The sequence below is a fragment of the Rana temporaria genome, chromosome 4, assembly GCF_905171775.1.
Source record: "Rana temporaria chromosome 4, aRanTem1.1, whole genome shotgun sequence".
In the NCBI taxonomy this organism is placed as follows: domain Eukaryota; kingdom Metazoa; phylum Chordata; class Amphibia; order Anura; family Ranidae; genus Rana; species Rana temporaria.
Window position 1 is genome coordinate 213075986 of NC_053492.1, and position 20218 is coordinate 213096203.

The following is a 20218-nucleotide window of genomic DNA, read 5'->3' on the forward strand; positions in this document are numbered from 1 at the left end:
TTTTGTTATTTTGTAATTCATGAAACAATTTTTTTTTTTTTAAAAAAGGCGTTTGAAAAATGATTGCGCAAATACCGTGCAAGATAAAAAGTTTCAATGACCGTCATTTTATTCCCTAGGGTGTCTGCTAAAAAAACATATATAATGTTTTGGCTTCTTTCGGAAACTCGTGACGCGCCTTATGCGACGGGGGGAAGTTTTTGTCATCACGTCAATCACTTAGCCTCTGCATAGGAACGCCCACTCCCGCGAAAGCCACTACCCGGAAGCCGGGGGGAAATAGCTATACGACGGTATGTACAGTAAAAAATAAATAAAAAATCAGCATACAGTGAGCACAATGTAATGTTAGAAAAATGTTTTTAGGGTGAACCTCCGCTTTGATAAGTGTAAAAGAATATTAACAAGTGTATGAGCATAATAATAAGTATTATTATGTCCTGTTTTGAGTAACATATAAGGGTCGTTTTTAACTTAAAGCCCAACTCCTGAAAACTTCCCTGCAATGGGACTTTGCCTGAACTGTAAGGGTTAAATGGGTTGTAAACCCTCATGTACCGTGACATCCTGCCCCCCCCCCCTGTACTGTGCCATCCTGCCCCTCCTGACTGTACCCTCCTGTTCCCTCCCCATAAGTTTGTAAGTTATGTTGTGTTTGTGTCCACTAATGATGATTTTTGTGTATTTTTCGCGAAAATATTGTTTTGATATTTTTTAGGGGGGCCCTGTTAAGTAAGCTGTACGGGGCCCCGTGATTTCTAACACAGTTCTGAGTTCTGTACATTAGCATATAGCAGACATGTCCAAAGTCCGGCCGGCATTCCGGTTTTGAACGGCCCGCCTGGTTATTTGGACATATATGTATTTTGTGGCCCACGACGATCTCCCAGCACCGGGGCCACAAAAGATGTATATGTCTTGGAAAGGACAGCGAGGAGGCAGGATGAGTGTCGCCGCTGTACACACACTGTTTACGGGCGGCCTCTGTAATAGGAAGTCCCGTCTCCGGCGCTGCCATGGGACGACTGTTCTGTCCATCAAAAGAGGTGGGACTTTCTATTAAAGAGGCCACCGTGTAAACAAGATTCTCCTGTAGGTAATCTTTGGCATTCCTGGCAATGGTGCTGCATTCCTGACAATGATGTGTGCATTCCTGGCAATGGTACTGCATTCCTGGCAATGGTGCTGCATTGCTGGAAATGGTGAGTGCATTCCTGGCAATGGTGGGTGCATTCCTGGCAATGGTGAGTGCATTCCTGTCAGTGGTTGGTGCTGCATTCCTAGCAATGGTGAGGCTACATTCCTGGCAATGGTGGGTCTGCAGGTGGGCACTGACCCTTATTTTTCTTCACAGTTCTTTATTGAAAATGTTTATTTTTTTCCTGAAACTTCGCTTTTAAAGTTAAGGTGCATGTTATACGCCAATAAATACGGTATATCAAAATAATACGCCCAAGCTCATCTCTTCACCACACACAAAGGCAAGAAAATTCTTGTTGGGCAGTGTATTAGTGCTCAAACGAACACACTTAGACAGAATTTTAATGGTTCCAAGAATGTCAGGCAAAATGGTCAGCCCTCACGCATGTTCACTTCATCAAATCTGGCCCTCTTTGAAAAAAAGTTTGAACACCCCTGGCATATAGTGTAGCAATTGTATACAATATGCAAAAATATATATATATTTTTTTTTTCTTCAAGAATAGGGTTTTACCCTTTAAGTTCTTAATGCCATCAAGGCCAACGCAGGGGCCATAGCGTGACAGTCCACTGCCGGAGCATAGAGGAGTGCTACCTGCTGAGGGGGACAAAGGATCAAATCTGTAAAATTGCTTCTCCTCTCCCTTAGGCTTGGTTCATACCTATGCAAATTGAATTCCCCACATCCAATTCGCATAGCAGGAGAATGTGACTGGCTCTCTATGGAGCCGGTTGACATATCTCCGCAGCGGGTCCGTTGCGGTGTGCCAGAAAAACACATGCTTTTTTGGTGCGTTTCAGGTTCGATTTCAAACCAAAATTCGGGCTGAAATCAGACCTGAAACGGTGAACCAGCACACACTGTTGAGCGACAGATGCGGCGACGGTGTGAACCGAGCCTCAGAGTTTCTAGGATTTGGGCTTTAAGATTAGCAAGACTGGTCACAATGAAATTATCTGCTTATCTATTATTTATTTGGGCTGTAAATTTCTCCACTATTTCCTCTTTTGTCTGCTAAAATATATGCTGTCAAGGGGGATAATATCTGCAGGTTTTCAACATTTTCTGGCAATGTCCTCTAAGCTATGTGATAACAAGCCACCCACATTTGATATTGCATAGCTTGTTTCTAACTGCATGTGAGCATGTACATGCCTTTTTATGAAAAATATAATATACAGGCATACCCCACTTTTAAGGTCACAATGGGGTTTATTTACTAAATCTGGAAAGTGCAAAATCAGGATCACTTCTGCATAGAAACCAATGAGCTTCCAGGTTTTATTCCCAAAGCTTAATTGAACAAGCTGGGGTTAGAAGCTCATTGTTTTTTATGCAGAAGTGAGCCTAATTTTGCACTTTCCAGCTTTAGTAAATTAACCCTATTGTGTACTTAAAAGTGGGGTATGCCTGTACATGGGCAACCAACCCACCCTGGTGTTGGGATTCTAGATGTCCAAAGCTTGTCATAGACAGATTAAAATTCCTGCTGAACCAGCCAAATTGTGTTATCTATGCGCAGGCTGGTTGTACTAAAGACGATCCATCAATTGACAACCAGCCTGTCAGGTTTTTGCCGCCGCCAGCAGTGACCATTGTATCCTACAAGTGGAGAAGGCTCCTCGCACTCTCCACACTCAGAACACAACAGCACTGTGGAAGGGATTCCCCCATCAATATTGACTGTGTTAATGGGGGAAACAAGTAATTTTCTTTCCCTTCGCCCATTAATTAAAGGAAAGAAAATTGCATAACGTATGGCCTGCCTTAGAATGTTATCAGCATGTTATCTAGGCCTAGAACATATATTTCTCTAGCCACACTCTTGTCTTTTATCTCAGAAGCCAGTTATAATCTTAATGTTTTGGATTGGTTTATTGTTTAGTTAGACATTCCCTTTAATTAAGTCCTACAATGATATTGCCTTGGCAGGACATAACGTTACTATATTAAAACCATATTTCATGTTTGCATATAGTTCCTTATCTGCCAACGAAAAAAAATTGACCACACAATGCAAATCAAAAAGAAAAGAACAAATGTATTGCTACTAAGTTTGAAAAAAAAAATATGATTTGATTTAGCTAGTATAGCTGTGATTTCTTCAGAACTTTTCTGTTTGATATTGATCCTTTTCTTTTAGATATAGTTGCCTACTCTATAGTATGAATAGCTGAAGAGGGGTTTCAAGAAAGACCACCATCCATAACTTATCTCTTCGTGTGGTGTCTAAACTCAGTGGTACCCTCTATTGTTTTCTATTGAGCTAGTAAGCCTTCTAACAGTGGAGTAGCTATAGGGGTCGCAGGAGTCGCAAAAGCAACCCAGCCCCATGCCTCAGGGAGGCACTGACTAGCTGAGCTCTCCTAGGCAGTGCAGTAGCATCTACACAGAGCCAATCTTTTTATCTGTGGCTGTGAGACAGTGACATGAGCAGCTTCAGCTGAAAGATCAGCTCCATGTGGCTACTACTGCAGTGAATAGGAGAGAAACTCTAAACATATGAAAGGAGGGAAGCAAACAAATATAAGGGGGACACACTTATGTAAGGAGGGGGCACACTGATGTAAGGGGGGCACACAGATGTAAGGAGGGGGGCAAACATATGTAAGGTAGGCACACTGATGTAAGTGGGAAACAGATATAAGGAAGTCCCACTGATCTGGGGGAGGGCACACAAATGTAAGGGGGGCACACATATGTAAGGAGGGCACACATATGTAAGGAGAAGGGAGAACACAGATGTAATGAGGGGGGTAAACAGATGTAAGGGGGACACACTGATGTAAGAGGGGCACCCGATGTAATGGGTCACACAGGTGAAAGTGGAAGGGCACACTGATGTAAAGGGGGCACACAGATGTAAGGAGAGGCACAGGCTCCTTGATGTACACTTATTATTATTATACACGATTTATATAGCACCAACAGTTTACGCAGCACTTTACAATGTAGAGGGGAGACATGTGCCCTGGGATCAGTAGGAAGGGCCCTGGCCTGCGGTCAGGGGGCCCTACATGGTTTCTTGCAATGGGGCCCTGAAGGTTGAATAACAGTCTGGCCTGGACTTAGAACTCTTTGAGCTGCTCAGGATCTAGTTGATGGAGGTCTGGTGGTTAGATGTAGAGTATCACAGGATACCTGGAGGTGTCTGACATGTAACATGCTGTGTTGATCTCTGTAGTTGGAGATCCACATAATTTGGTAAGAAGCTCATTTGTGGTGGAGGGCACGATTGTTTGGAATAATCTCTACATTAATATTTATGCTGCTGGTGAGCAAAGGACTTTGCACATTCTATCATATTTGTTAGATGGATGTCTTTCCTCTTTTCTGAGGTTTTTTAAATTTGTTATAAGACTTTTTGATATAATTCGTACTTGGACTTTGGATTGTTCTCATTTATTTGTTTTGAAGCACTTTTTATGTCTGATGTATCTGGAAGCGCATGTGTTTTTTTGTATATATAAAGATCATGATTGACCTCATCAATGTGTTTCTTCCCATACACCATGTTCTTCTTTCCCAGACAGCCAAGATCCCATCACAGAAGATTCCAAACTACTATATTTATATTCTATGTGAAATAATGCCTGAGTTGTAAGGATTTTGTGCATACACATTTCCTGTAGTTCACAATCTCTTGCAGGAATTTCACCTGTATTGTGACCTCACAAAATCCAGTTTTAGACAGAACAGAAAGAGAAAATATTTCTCCTCTGAAGAGGTATAGAAGAAGCATGTAAAAGATCTTTTCCCAAAGGGAAGGAAAGGAAATCTTGTGAATGTCTGGATGTTGGTGCCAAAAGCACAAGTCCTTGCCCTGCTCCTCCCTTACTAGAACAGTGACCCTCCTGTTGAGGCTATACCCTCTGACATATTGTGCCCCACTCCATGCCACTGACCTTTATATCCCCAAGGAAAGAATGTCCTCACATGGAATAGGGTTGCTGCACTTAACTGGTGGTACTTGGAAAATGGCATAATAGATGCATCAACATACTATCCAGGGTCACTTCACAGTACATCACAATCAATCACATTTAGTGGATGGTCCCCAGTAGTCACATGTGAAAATATATGTAGCACTCTAAAGCATGCATCTTCCCTTAAACAGTCTCTCCCTCCACCCAAGATCTCTAGTACTGAAATTAGATCCTTGTAAAGGTACACGTCTCCCAGGAATCAACAGGGAAACTCTTGGTCTGACCTAAAATGCCTTTTGCAACCCACCCTAGTCCCCACCTCCATAAGGGTCATAAAGTCTACAGCCGGTTTATATGGGTGGAGATCTACCTCTCCCTGGACTCCGGCCCCATCCAAGGCCTCCACTTGCTGACTTCATCTGCCCCAACTGCACTAAGGCTCCTCCCAATGTGGCTTTAATATGGGCTCTGACTCACTTATGACATAACTAAAGGAGGGCTCTAACTAAAAGGGAAGCTAAAACTTGCTTATAACATTCCTCTATACAGGCTCTAATAGGAACTGAGGCCAGCCAGCTAACTGCACCTGCTTACAAGCATTTACCACCTGACATTTTTTTTACCTGACCCTTTCTACCCAAAATTTAAAAAAAAGGTTTAGCTGGAGTTGGGCTTTAAAGTATATGTGAACCCCTACCTTGTAAAACAAACATCCAGTTTAAAATATATACAGTATTATATAAATACAGTAAAACCTTAGATTGCAAGCATAAATCGTTCTGGAAACATGCTTGTAATCCAAAGCAGTTGTATAGCAAAACAAATTTCCCCATAAGAAATAATGGAAACTCAGATGATTTGTTCCACAACCATTTATTCATATGTAGGTCCTTCAGTTTATAGTTCATATAAATATATTATAGCAATGTGATAGTTTTTTTTTTTATAATCACTTTTTTCCTTTATCATAACAAATCAAATTTTCCAATCAAAGTAAAAAAGAAACAATAAACAGAGACAGACAAAAACAATGCATACAATTTCTCCCTATAAAATCTTTTTAACATATAACCCTCGTTCCCCTTTCCCCTTGGATTGCTCTGGATCTGTGTTCCTGTTTAACCCTTTTCAATCTATTTTTTTTTATTTTTTTTAAAAGGAGATTAATAATACCCTATATTTCTTGTTTCCCCTCAGGAAGGAGAGCAAGAAAGTAGGGCGGGGGGGAAACCGAAAAAGTTCAACCTTAATCTAATAAAATTCGCTTGAACCTCTCCCCCTCCCCCTCCCCCTCCCCCAATCCTTTCATTACTTGAAATTTTCCTCTTCACTCTAATTTTGCTCTCGTCCTGAGCACGTATAAACATACTCCGCGCCTATCCTGCGCAGATCCCCCTAAAAGAGAGAGGAAGAGAGAGAAAAAAATAAGAAAAAGGAATTTCTCTTCTCTCTCCCCCTTCCTCCCTTCCAGGGCAAGTACCCCTCTTGCCCTTCACATATCCTTGCTCTTCCCTTATGTTTAACTATAAAATGTCCATCCACAAGGGGATTAGAAGCAAAATCCAACAGGAAATCCAGAGTATAAAAGAGAAGAGAGGCGCCTCTAAGTGTAGCAATATGGTTACATTTATTGAAGGAACAACATTTAGCAAATGTACATGGTTGATGATTAAAAGAAGCACATCTAAGTATGCAGGCATCCAGGATAAAGTTGTCCACATAGACCATCCTCCTCACCATCGGCTGCATTTGTGACCGGGAAGACAACCCTGCAGTAGAGTGATCTGAAAGCGAAGCTTGAACTGCTAATGGAGCGCAGCATGGAAGGGATGACGTTGTTGGTGTTGCGGGGGATGGTCTATGTGGACAACTTTACCCCGGATTCCTCCATACTTAGATGTGCCTTTTTAATCATCAACCATGTGAGTTTCTAAATCTTGTACCTTCATTAAATGTAACCATATTGCTACACTTAGAGGTGGCTCTCTTCTCTTTTATACTCAGTTGTGATGTGGCGCTACTAGTATATCAAGTTAAAATTTAGCTTGTCTTGCAAAACGTTCTCAAACCAAGTTACTCTCAATCCAAAGTTTTACTGTACTTTTTTATTTATTTTTTTATAAGTGATCACATAGTCCCTTTTCTCAGCAGCATAAGGGGATTGGGGAGTTAGGGGTGGAGAGACAGCAATACACTGATCTTCACAGTGAATGGCTGTGCAGGGAGGTGTCTCGGCACAATCATTACAATTAGAGGACAGGCAGGCTGTTCTCCCAGCACAGCTAGAAAACTGACCACGTGTGTGTACTCTCATGCCTAATGTGGTAATTTTGAAGTAGTAAAGCAGGAGGACTGGCAGGATCACATAACTTCCTGCCATACAATCTCTGTACCAATTATATCCAATCAAGCAGTCCCTTTCAGTAACAATTTTGACAAATCTAAAAGGAGATTGTATAATCAGATTGCAACATGTACCATAGCCTTGTGAGCCTGTGTTCACTTTAAACTCTCCATTATGGGGGAAATGAGGAGCTTTCCAAGCACATGATTGGAGCACTGATGTGAATAGATCTTTAGTGAGATATGTGATAAATGTACTCCCTAAGTAATCAGTCCCACCAAGTATATAATAGGTAATATCTCTAGGTTTCATGATAAAATTAGAGCTTTAGAGCAATATCACCAGCATATGAAATACATACAGTGCATTTATACATTTCCGACTGCTTGGAAAACTCACCTAATATTATGAACAAAATCTGAAAATGAAGTAAGAGTATTGATTAGTCTCATCAATCTATAAATGTTATATGTGGAAAATGAAAATGCAGACACATTGCTTATGAATACAATAAAAAAAAAGCTTACAAAAAGCCATATACATATATAAATTTATATGTTTACATGCTCTTCAGAAATGAAAAATGCAGAGCATGTAAGCTAGTAGAAGACAAATTATTCTTTTTATACATAGTATGTCAGAGATTCACTGTGGTCTTATAAATTGTAAAGGCTTCAAAGGTAAATGCATTTATTTCCTTTACTGCTTGTGCTATTTCTCAGAAAAGGCGATCAAACAAAGCCAGTAAAGAACATAAAAAATGTTTTTTAAAAGATTCTTTTTGCTATTTCCAAGGTATTGCTATCATAGTTTTAAAAGGTACATCTGACTAGAGTGCATACCATTGTAAATGTAACCATAGTTTTAAATGTTATTACATTTTTGTTAATGCTATATATAATTTAAAAAGTAATAGGTTGCTTCAAAACCAGACATAAAGTTAAAAAAGTGACAGAGAAGATGGCAGTAAGAATTAATACACAAAACAAAAACCGCGCTAGTGTCCCCCCACCCCTGACCCTAGGCAGCAGCTGGCGTGTGAATCACAAAGAAATATAAACAAAGAAAAGCCGCGCCACAAAAACAGTCTATTAGTGTACACAGTCTGTAATAGTGTAGTAAGTCCGTAATAGATGGAATGATGCTTGTATAATTATGAATAGGTTCGGATCAATCCTGACAATGATGGCTCCTACAGTCCACAACCCAGTGACGCAATATACAAAGTGACCATCCCCCGGAAAAGAAAAGGAAAGCCGCTTACCAGAAGGCAAGCAGTTAGGGCGGATGGCTAAAACCCAGCCTAGGCCTTTACTCCTTGAAGTTTGCACCTGGAAGCCCTCCGTCCTCTGAGTATGATATTCTCAGCTCCACCGTATTAAATGCAAACAAAAAAAGAAGCACACATAGCGTGATACTGGGACATAAAGATCCTGGCACTGGTAACTTTAGGTCCACACCACCTAGTGACAACTTAACATAAGTGACCCTCCACCAAACACAGAGGCCGCTTACCAGAAGGCAAACGGTTAAGGCAAATGGCTATGACCCAGCCCAGGCCTTTCTCCTTAAATAGGGGGTCCTTCTTCCCCTCTGCGTGATGTCCTGGAAATGGTAATTCATGCAGTCCACACCACCCCAGTGAAACTAGTACATGAAGTGACCCTCCACCAACCGGAGAGGCCGCTTACCAGAAGACAAACTTTTCAGGCGGATGGCTATAACCCAGCCTAGGTCTTTAGCTCCTTGTGGTGGGAAGTTTTCAACTCCCCCGTTTAGGTGTTAAAATGAAAAGGAAAAAACGCACATAGCGTAACTCTGAGACAGTACTTTTAATTAAAAAGGTAAAATGTACTCACAATATGAGCGGATAAAAACAGTATACAAAAACAGTATACAAAGGCATAACAGGAGCCCTACTCCTTGGCGTGGTGACGTCACTGCGTGATCCTCCCAGACGCGTTTCGTCGCTATTGGACGTTGTCAATGGGGGTCGAAACGCGACGAAACGCGTCTGGGAGGATCACGCAGTGACGTCACCACGCCAAGGAGTAGGGCTCCTGTTATGCCGGCCGGCAATACTTTGTATACTGTTTTTATCCACTCATATTGTGAATACATTTTACCTTTTTAATTAAAAGTACTGTCTCAGAGTTACGCTATGTGCGTTTTTTCCTTTTCATTTTAACACCTAAACGGGGGAGTTGAAAACTTCACGCTTAGGGGACGGAGGACTTCCCACCACAAGGAGCTAAAGACCTAGGCTGGGTTATAGCCATCCGCCTGAAAAGTTTGTCTTCTGGTAAGCGGCCTCTCTGGTTGGTGGAGGGTCACTTCATGTGTCACTTCATGTACTAGTTTCACTGGGGTGGTGTGGACTGCATGAATTACCATTTCCAGGACATCACGCAGAGGGGAAGAAGGACCCCCTATTTAAGGAGAAAGGCCTGGGCTGGGTCATTTGCCTTAACCGTTTGCCTTCTGGTAAGCGGCCTCGTGTTTGGTGGAGGGTCACTTATGTTAAGTTGTCACTAGGTGGTGTGGACCTAAAGTTACCAGTGCCAGGATTTTTATGTCCCAGTATCACGCTATGTGTGCTTCTTTTTTTGTTTGCATTTAATACGGTGGAGCTGAGAATATCATACTCAGAGGACGGAGGGCTTCCAGGTGCAAACTTCAAGGAGTAAAGGCCTAGGCTGGGTTTTAGCCATCCGCCCTAACTGCTTGCCTTCTGGTAAGCGGCTTTCCTTTTCTTTTCTTTTCCTGCCATCATTGTCAGGATTGATCCGAACCTATTCATGATTATACAAGCATCATTCCATCTATTACGGACTTGCTACACTATTACAGACTGTGTACACTAATAGACTGTTTTTGTGGCGCGGCTTTTCTTTGTTTATATTTCAAAGTAAGAATTAATAATCTGAATCCATAATAATGTAATAATCATAGGTGTGTGCAGCCTATTACATTAGGGTGTGCACCTCAAAGCTCAAACACATGTGTGTGTATGTGTGTGTATATACAGTATATATATATATATATATATATATATATATATATATATATATATATATATATATATATATATATATATATATATGGCTGTAGGGCAATGGCCAGTGTCAGTAGAACAGTGGATGGTGTCAGTGGGCAGGGACTGTTGTCAGTAGTTTATTTTTATTCTTTATTCTTATTCTTCTATTATTACCGTACTTTTTACAATTGTTTTAATTATTTTTTAGAATATTTTTTTAAATGTTTTTTATTATTTTCTTTTACAATTTTTTAGGAGCACCTTTGGGAGATTTTGGTGAGATATCAGGGGCCTAAACAGACCCCTGATATCTAACTTTTGAGACAAGGAAAGGGGCTGAGAACAGAGATTCTTGAGTTCCTTTCTCTGCATCTAAGCAGCAGGGGGAATCTGTGCAGCAGGGGAAATCTGTGCAGCACAAGGTGATTAGGGTGTGCCTGGGCACACCTGGCACAGCCTGTGCGCACGCCTATGGTAATAATAATGTTACTGTTATGGTATGGGATTTAAAAGACAGTTGTACTCTATGATGATTTAAGCTTGGATGATAGTGCTATGTTCCAAAACAATTCACTGTCACAGATTGACATTGATCCTTTACTTTATGTCATCTGTGGTAAATATGGGGTAACACTCAGCTGTGAACTCTAAAGAGTTCTTAGAATTTACCTATTCCCCTGTAATGGTCCCCTATCCTTGGAGACTAGTGGGGACCCTTATACAGAGAGTCTTCGAGTTACGAACTTCTGACTTGCGAATGACTCCTACTTACGAATGGGAGGCAGTGTGGCCATTTTCCGACGGTGGGCACATTCGACTGAACCTTTTCGACGGCGGGCACATTAGACGGAACCTTTTCGACGGTCGGCACAATCGACGGAACATCGGAAAACATTGTATCTGCCGTTCTGCGCATGTGTGGCCACTTTTCGGCGGCGGGCACATTCGACAGAATATCGGAAAACAACGTATCTGCCGTTCTGCGAATGCTGTCCCAACTTACGAACATATTCGACTTATGAACAAACCTACAGTCCCTAACCCGTCCTTACCTCGGGGGCTGCCTGAAGATCAGGTAGGGTAGCATTTTCCTTAGAACTGTGTCTTTGGAGTGTGGCTTCCTTAGCTAAAGAATGGCTAGATCTAGTCTTATTCCCAGTCAATTTACCAGTCCCCCTATGAAGCTCCAGCTTCACACAGCTTTCCAGGACACCTCCAACAGAAGTTCCATCCCTGGCAAACTGTGTTATGATTAGCTCTTATCTATACCAGTAAGGCCTGAGCCTGGGGAAGGATGGGAAAGACATTTTCACAAGGGCAACCCAATTATGTAAGCCTGTCCTCAGCATGTTTCACTGGCAATAAACCTCCTAGTGGTTTGCCAGGAAAGGACATAAATAGTAATCCAGACCTATTGTCTCGGCCCAATTTATTGCTAGAGCCAGTCCCATCAGCAAGCGGAGGTAGACAACCAGGCTGGGTTGTAAATGGTAAGGCCGAGCAAAGACAGATTATATCATTTAGCCTTTTGCCTACTAAGGTATGTGTATAAACAGCACGGTAAACAAGGAATTAATACAGGCTCATGGCTTGTACAAGCTCATGCAGCAATCACCTCTGCAACTAATGAACCTAATAGCACCATGTAGTGTGTCAATTTTGTGTTCACAGCTGTCATTCCTTGGCTAGGGTAGCCAAGGGTGCAGCTAATCAAGCACAAACTGTGCTTGATCAGCCCCCTTGTGATAGCAATAAAGTTACATTTTAAAATAGTGTAAATCAAAAGATAAATTGTAATAAAACAAATAAAAATAAGAAAAATGTTTTTAGAGCTCACCCCTGTAAACACGTATTATATGTTGTGCATTTGTATGTAAGCATACATTTTGCCATACATTTGAGGTAACACCACAAACTTTGGATTGGGAGCAACACCTATTTGTATGTAAGCATACATTTTGCCATACATTTGAGATAACACCACAAACAAACAAACAAACTGAACTCTAAACTGATAACCTTTAACCAGTTCCCACCAGGCCCATAGTCAAATGGGTGAGGAGAAAATTCTGGAGAGCCGCACTCAAAATCAATGCCTTTATTAAAAACAGGTAGTAATCCAAAAAAATACAAGCCACAGCAAACAACAGAATACAGGACTGACGCGTTTCATGCCTTCAAAAGTGCTTATTCATGGCTAAAGAACCACAAACATTAACTGCAATATATACAGTACACTGAACAATATTGGGCAGGAGATAATTAATATGTATGGCTAACATGTGTGGTTGAATGTGAGAGCACAAATACCGTATTTATCGGGGTAAAGCGCGCACCAGCGTATAGCGCGCACCCCAAACCTAGAAGGGAATTTTAAGGAAAAAAAAGAAATACTTACAGTTTGAATGCCCCTCGTCGGTGTCTTGCCCGGCGTCCATTGTCGGCCTTGTCCGGCATCCGTCTGCAGCCTTGGTGGTGTCCTCTCCGCTTCTCCCGCGCTGTCTCTGAGCGACGCCGCCGACATATACCGAGCGCAGTATACTCGGGTACACTCGGCCACGCTCGGCTCCTCTCGCATAAAGGCTAGGAGGCGGGACAGGGCGTGACCGCGAGCAGAGCCGAGCGTGGCCGAGCTTAGTCGAGTGTACCCGAGTGTACTGCGCTCGGTATATGTCAGCGGCGGCGCTCAGACAGCGTGGATCGGCGTATAATGCGCACCCACGATTTTCCCCTGATTTTAAGGGGAAAAAAGTGCGCGTTATACGCCGTTAAATACGGTAAGTATCCTAATGAATAAAAATGGATGTGCATAAAAACATAATAAAAATGTTAAGAAAATGCTACTAGCAAAACCCCAAAAACATTAGGTAGAGCATCTATTAAATGTAAACAGGGAAAAAGAATACTTGATACTGAATCAAAGTGCGTTCGTGATGAAGACATATGTGTATGTAAATATATGTCAAAAACTAGGTATGAAAGTGCCAATGACCACAAACTTACAAAAATAGGCACTGGGCAGAGAGTATCAATGTATTCAAGAAATCATGATGTCTCTGTTGCCATGATGTCTTATAGGCAACAGAGACATCATGATTTCTTGAATACATTGATATATATATTTAACACTTGGATATATTTAGTCTAGATTGGACATGTGACCAAACCTGTGAATAAATTACTCTAATTAGAGTTAATTGGTGGGTGAAGTGAGATAATTAATATGTATGGCTAACGTGTGGTTGAATGTGAGAGCACAAATAAGTATTCTAATGAATAAAAATGTATGTGCATAAAAACATAATAAAAAGGTTTTTTTTTTGGTGGTATTTGATCATCTCTGTGGTTTTTATTTTTTGCACTATAAACAAAAAAAAGCGACAATTTTGAAAAAAAAAAGCAATGTTTATTACTTTTTTTCTATAATATATATCCCCCAAAAGAATAAAAAAAATGTTTTCCTCAGTTTAGGCAGATATGTATTCTTCTACATATTTTTGGTTAAAAAAAAAAAAAACGCAATAAGCGTGTATTCATTGGTTTGCACAAAAGTTATAGCGTCTACAAAATAGGGGATAGATTTATGGATTTTTTTTATTAGTAATGGCGGCGATCTGCGATTTTTATCATGACTGCGAAATTATGGTGGACACTTCGGACCCTATTTTGGGACCATTCTCATTTATACAGCGATCAGTGATATACAAATGCACTGATTACTGTGTAAATGACACTGGCAGGGAAGGGGTCAAACACTAGGGAGCTATGAAGGGGTGTCCTAGGGAGTGATTCTAACAGTGGGATGATCGCTATGAAAATGCCAATGGTCCCAAAAATATGTCAAAAGTGTCCGCCATAATGTCGCAATACCGATGAAAATCACTGATCGCCGCCATTACTAGTAAAAAAAAATATTAATAAAAATGCCATAAAACTATCCCCTATTTTGTAAACGCTATAACTTTTGCGCAAACCAATCAATAAACGCTTATTGCGATCTTTTTTAACGAAAAATATGTAGAAGAATACGTATCGGCCTAAACTGAGGAAAAAAATAGTTTTTTTATATATTTTTGGGGATATTTATTATAGCAAAAAGTAAAAAATATAATTTTTTCCAAAATTGTCGCTCTATTTTTGTTTATAGCGCAAAAACTAAAAGCCGCAGAGGTGATCAAATACCACCAAAAGAAAGTGCTCAGAATCTGGTGCAGCTGTGCATGGTAGCCAATCAGCTTCTAACTTCAGTTTGCTCAATTAGGCTTTGACAAAAAAAAATGAAAGCGGATTGGTTTCTCTGCAGAGCTTCACCAGATTTTGCACGCCCCAGCTTTAGTAAATCCCCCTCATATTTATTACCGTATTTATCGCGGTATAACGCGCTCCCGCGTATACCGCGTACCCCTAAAGTGGCCCCGAATCCTGTGGACATTTTTTTTTTGTGTACTTACAGTTTTGGTGTCTTGCGCGGCGTCCATCGGCAGCCTCGTCGGGTCCGGCGTCCGTCTGCGGCTTCGGGTGTCCTCTTCGTCGGGTCCGGCGTCCTTCTGCGGCTTCGAGTGTCCTCTTCGTCGGGTCCGGCGTCCTTCTGCAGCTTCGGGTGTCCTCTTCGTCGGGTCCGGGGTCCGTCTGCGGGCTTCGGGTGTCCTCTTTTTTCGGGTCCGGGTCCGTCTGCGGGCTTCGGGTGTCCTCTTCGTCGGGTCCGGCGTCCTTCTGCGGCATCCTCGCGTCCTCCCCGCTCGTTTCCCGCGCCGAGTTTGAATACTGCGCCGACATATACAGAGCGCAGTACACTCGTGTATTGTCGGGCAGGCTCGGCAACACTCGCGCTCACGTCCTGTACGTCAAGGACGTGAGCGCGGAAGGAGCCGAGACTGGCCGACTATACCCGAGTGTACTGCGCTCGGTATATGTCGGCGCAGTATTCAAAACTCGGCGCGGGAAAGCGGGTATCGGCGTATACCGCGCACCCACGATTTTGCCCTGATTTTCAGGGCAAAAAAGTGCGCGGTATACGCCGATAAATACGGTATGTCTTTTCAACTTCAAGATCTCGAAGACTTTGAGGAGAGTGTCTAACTTATAGTATTCCACAAAGGAAAACAAGTGATGTGCTTCTCTGATTTACTTTGTTGCAACGGGCCTTGCTTTCCTCACTTGTGTCTGCAGCCTGTCCATTTAGACTGTTCTTAATGGCCACTGAAGTACTCTTAATGGACAGGGGAATGGCAGTTTGACAGAACTACATTAGAGAGGCTAATAAAGGTAGTAACAGATACATTGTGGTGCCTGTTATTAGGCAGGACTTTTACAATCAAAAGTTAATTGTTGGTGTTCTTTAATGCTATAGGGAAAATAATGGGAATGAATGTACTTAAAGGAACCTGTCAGTATAGTAATATGAAAGCCCCCAAGGGTAATTTGTTTTGCAGTGTGAACTAAACAGAAAGTGCACCAGCATAGTATAAGATCCTCAATAAAACTTTAATTAGTAAAAAGTATTGTACACACAAAAGCACTTTACATACATGCATATTACAAATCTTCCATACAATCCAAAATATCTTCCATGTATAAGCCCAGATGTCTGACCATCTGTGCCGCACTAGTGATGCCTTAGTAAGGGGAGTACCTTCTTCATCAGAGCCAACTCTCCCATGTTCGGAATTACCCTTAAATTATTTAAAATACCAACATACTTCAGTAAGCCCCTCAATTCAAATAAAAAAAAAAATCATAATGATATAACTAGTAATAACCATAATAATATTAAACCCATAGGTGACTCGTATGTGCTATACAGTACTTTACAATGCATAATGACTAGTGATGAGCCAACATGCCCTGGGTTTGGTTTGAGCAGGATTTAGCAAACTTCAAAGAAGTTCAGGTGCCAAACCCGAACCCCAGCGAAATCAATGGGAACCGCATTTGCCAAATTATAAATTTCCACTTTCTGGGAAAATAGGCAAACGGTTGCCATAAAATAGCATTGGGGTGGGCACTACCATAGGGAACATGTACCAATGACCAAATTATGTTTAATAAATTCCTTCGGCCAGAAGCAGTGATTTTTTTTTAAAAGCTTAAAGGAAAAAAATGCCAAATTCCTTTAAATACCATGCCTGGGGGTTGCCCTAATCCTGCATGTGAAGGGGCACATTTCTATGAAGTAGCAGCACTGACACTTACAAAGAAAAAAAGTGTTTACAATTTCTGGCAAATGACATTTCATTGTGAGCTTTTTTTGTTTACAAAAAGACTCCTCCATGGGTTAGCTGTGTATTTTAGGGGATTTTTGCAGGGTTCCCTCTTGTTTTTTTTTAGTTTTTTTATGATTTAATGTGAACACAGTGCATTTGTCTGAGTCGGATTGCATGGGTATGAACACTCATACAATCCGATTCCAGTGCGGCAAAAAAATGGTGCCTGCGCCATTTTCATGCAGATGCGTTTTGAGCAATATAGTTACATAGTTACATAGTTAGTCAGGTTGAAAAAAGACACAAGTCCATCCAGTTCAACCACAAAAAATAAACAAACAAAATAAAAAACACAGTACAATCCCATACACCCAACTCCATACCCACAGTTGATCCAGAGGAAGGCAAAAAACCCCAGCAGAGCATGATCCAATTTGCTACAGCAGGGGAAAAAATTCCTTCCTGATCCCCCGAGAGGCAATCGGATTTACCCTGGATCAACTTCACCTACAAATCTTAGTACATTTAGGAAAGTATCCAGGCCTTTCTTAAAGCAATCTACTGAGCTGGCCAGAACCACCTCTGGAGGGAGTCTGTTCCACATTTTCACAGCTCTTACTGTGAAAAAACCTTTCCGTATTTGGAGGTGAAATCTCTTTTTCTCTAGACATAAAGAGTGCCCCCTCAAAGTGATGGGCTCAAATCTCACCACACAGAATTCCATTTGATTTGCACAGGAATGCGGTGCAATTCCTGTGCGAATCACATGCAACCGGGGCTTAGATGTGAACAACACAAGTACACAAAAAAGGCACATAAAAAAAAGAGATATGAGTAGAGTGCCCATGTTTTATCTGCATACTGATACCGAAAGTGTACAGGCCACAGTAACAAGACAAAAAACATGTGATGGTTATAGTAAATAAACTCTTTTTTTAAAAGAAGTTTAATTTGCTGAGGTTTCAAACTGTATGTTCAAAACAAAACAGTGTTGCGCTTCCTAAATATAAAATAACTCCCAAAAAATCCATAAATGAGAATAAGTTATTAACTTGCAATGTAGCAAGATACTGAGTGCATAATTAAATATTCGTGTTCCCTGACTGGGAATAGTGAATCAAAAACAATAATGAAAAATATGTGTTTCCCTGAATGGGAATAGTGAACAATAAACAATACAATAAAGTCCACACACTCTAAAGAAATTAAGAGTCCAAATGCACAAATATAGCCCTCAGAGTCTTCTGCATAAAAACGCACAACACACCACTTGTGCCTGAATGTTGAAAATGCAAGTGCTCTCCTCCACCGCTATATCCTAGCCGCTCACGTCACGTTCTGACCCCTGTTTCACCAGAAGGTCAGAAAAAGCAGGTTCCCTATCAGGGATATAAACAAATCAGCTGGCCATAGAGCTCCTATTCCATCCGTGCTGCGTCCGGCTGATCAGATGGATACTAGCCAGTACAGATTCCCTCAATGGGGTTCGGTGCACATAGGAATAGAAAAGGCAAAATCTTGATATCAAAACGGTTTATTTTCTCATTAAGCACTTAAGGACCGCCTAACTCCAATATACGTCAGCAGAGTGACACGGCTGGGCATAAGCACGTACAGGTACGTCGCCCTTAACCACTTAAGCCCTGGACCATATTGCTGGTCAAAGACCAGGCCACTTTTTGCGATACGACACTGTTTCGCTTTAACTGACAATTGCGCAGTCGTGCGACATGGTTCCCAAACAAAATTGGCATACTTTTTTTCCCCACAAATAGAGCTTTCTTTTGGTGTTTTTTGCACTATTAACAAAAATAGAGCGACAATTTTGAAAAAAATTTATATTTTTTACTTTTTGCTATAATAAATATCCCCCAAAAATGTCAAAAAAAAAAAAAATCCTCAGTTTAGGCCGATACGTATTCTTCTACATATTTTTCATAAAAAAATATCTCAATAATCGTTTATTGATTGGTATGCGCAAAAGTTATAGCGTTTACAAAATAGGGGATAGTTTTATGGCATTTTTACTAATATTTTTTTTTTACTAGTAATGGCGGCGATCAGAGATTTTTATCAGTACTGCGACATTATGGCGGACACTTCGGACACTTTTGACACATTTTTGGGACCATTGGCATTTTTATAGCGATCAGTGCTAAAAAAATGCATTGATTACTATAAAAATGCCACTGGCAGGGAAGGGGTTAACACTAGGGGGCGAGGAAGGGGTTAAGTATGTTCCCTGGGTGTGTTCTAACTGAAGGGGGGTGGACTGACTAGGGGAAATGACTGATCGCTGTTCATACATTGTATGAACAGACAATCAGGCATCTCTATAACGAGCGATCGCGGGTGCCCGGCGGTGATCGCGCCCCGCAGGCACGCGCCTCGGCACCAGGGGCGAGTGGGGGGCGTGCGTGCCTCCGGCAGAGCGCGTGCGCCCCTATTGGCTGCTCGGCGAGATGACATAGATCTACCTGATCTCGCCCAGCAGAGCCGACCTGCCGCCGTATAACTGCGGCGGCTGGTCGGCAAGCGGTTAAAGAGGACAGCCGTGGGTCGCGCGCAGACCCAATCACCGCTAGTGTCCCACGATCGGGTCACAGAGCTGAAGAATGGGGAGAGGTAAGTGTAAACAAACCTTTCCCCGTTCTTCCTAGTGAGAGTATCACTGGTCGTCTGTTCCCTGTCATAGGGAACGACAATCAGTGACATCACACGCCAAGCCACACCCCCACACAGTAAGAATCACTCCCTTAGGTCACACTTAACCCCTTCAGCACCCCCTACAGGTTAACCCCTTCACTGCCAGTGTCATTTTCACAGCAACAGTGCATTTTTATAGCACTGATCGCTGTAAAAATTACAATGGTCCCAAAATATTGTCAAAAGTGTCCGATGTGTCCACCATAATGTCGCAGTCACGATAAAAATCGCTGATTGCCACCATTACTAGTAAAAAAATTTTTTTATAAAAATGCCATAAAACTATGCCCTATTTTGTAGACGCTATAACTTTTGCGCAAACCATTCAATAAACGCTTATTGTGTTTATTGAATAAGTATTGGCCTAAACTGGGCGAAAAAAATATTTTTTTATATATTTTTGGGGGATATTTATTATAGCAAAAAGTAAAAAATATTGCATTTTTTTTTCAAAATTGTTGCTGTATTTTTGTTTATAGCGCAAAAAATAAAAACCACAGAGGTGATCAAATACCACCAAAAGAAAGCTCTATTTGTGGGAAAAAAAGGACGTCAATTTTGTTTGGTCTCCACGTCGCACGACCGCGCAATTGTCAGTTAAAGCGACGCAGTGCCAAATTGCAAAAAGGGGCCTGGTCCTTTAGCAACAAAATGGTCCAGGTCTTAAGTGGTTAAAACATTACTCACAAACGTAGCACCTAAGCAGAGCGGGCTCAGGATGCATAGAAACGACAAGATGCTCGCGGGATGACGTAGCCACTGCTATTTATAAAAGCGGGGCCAGAGGACATCGCCAGGGAC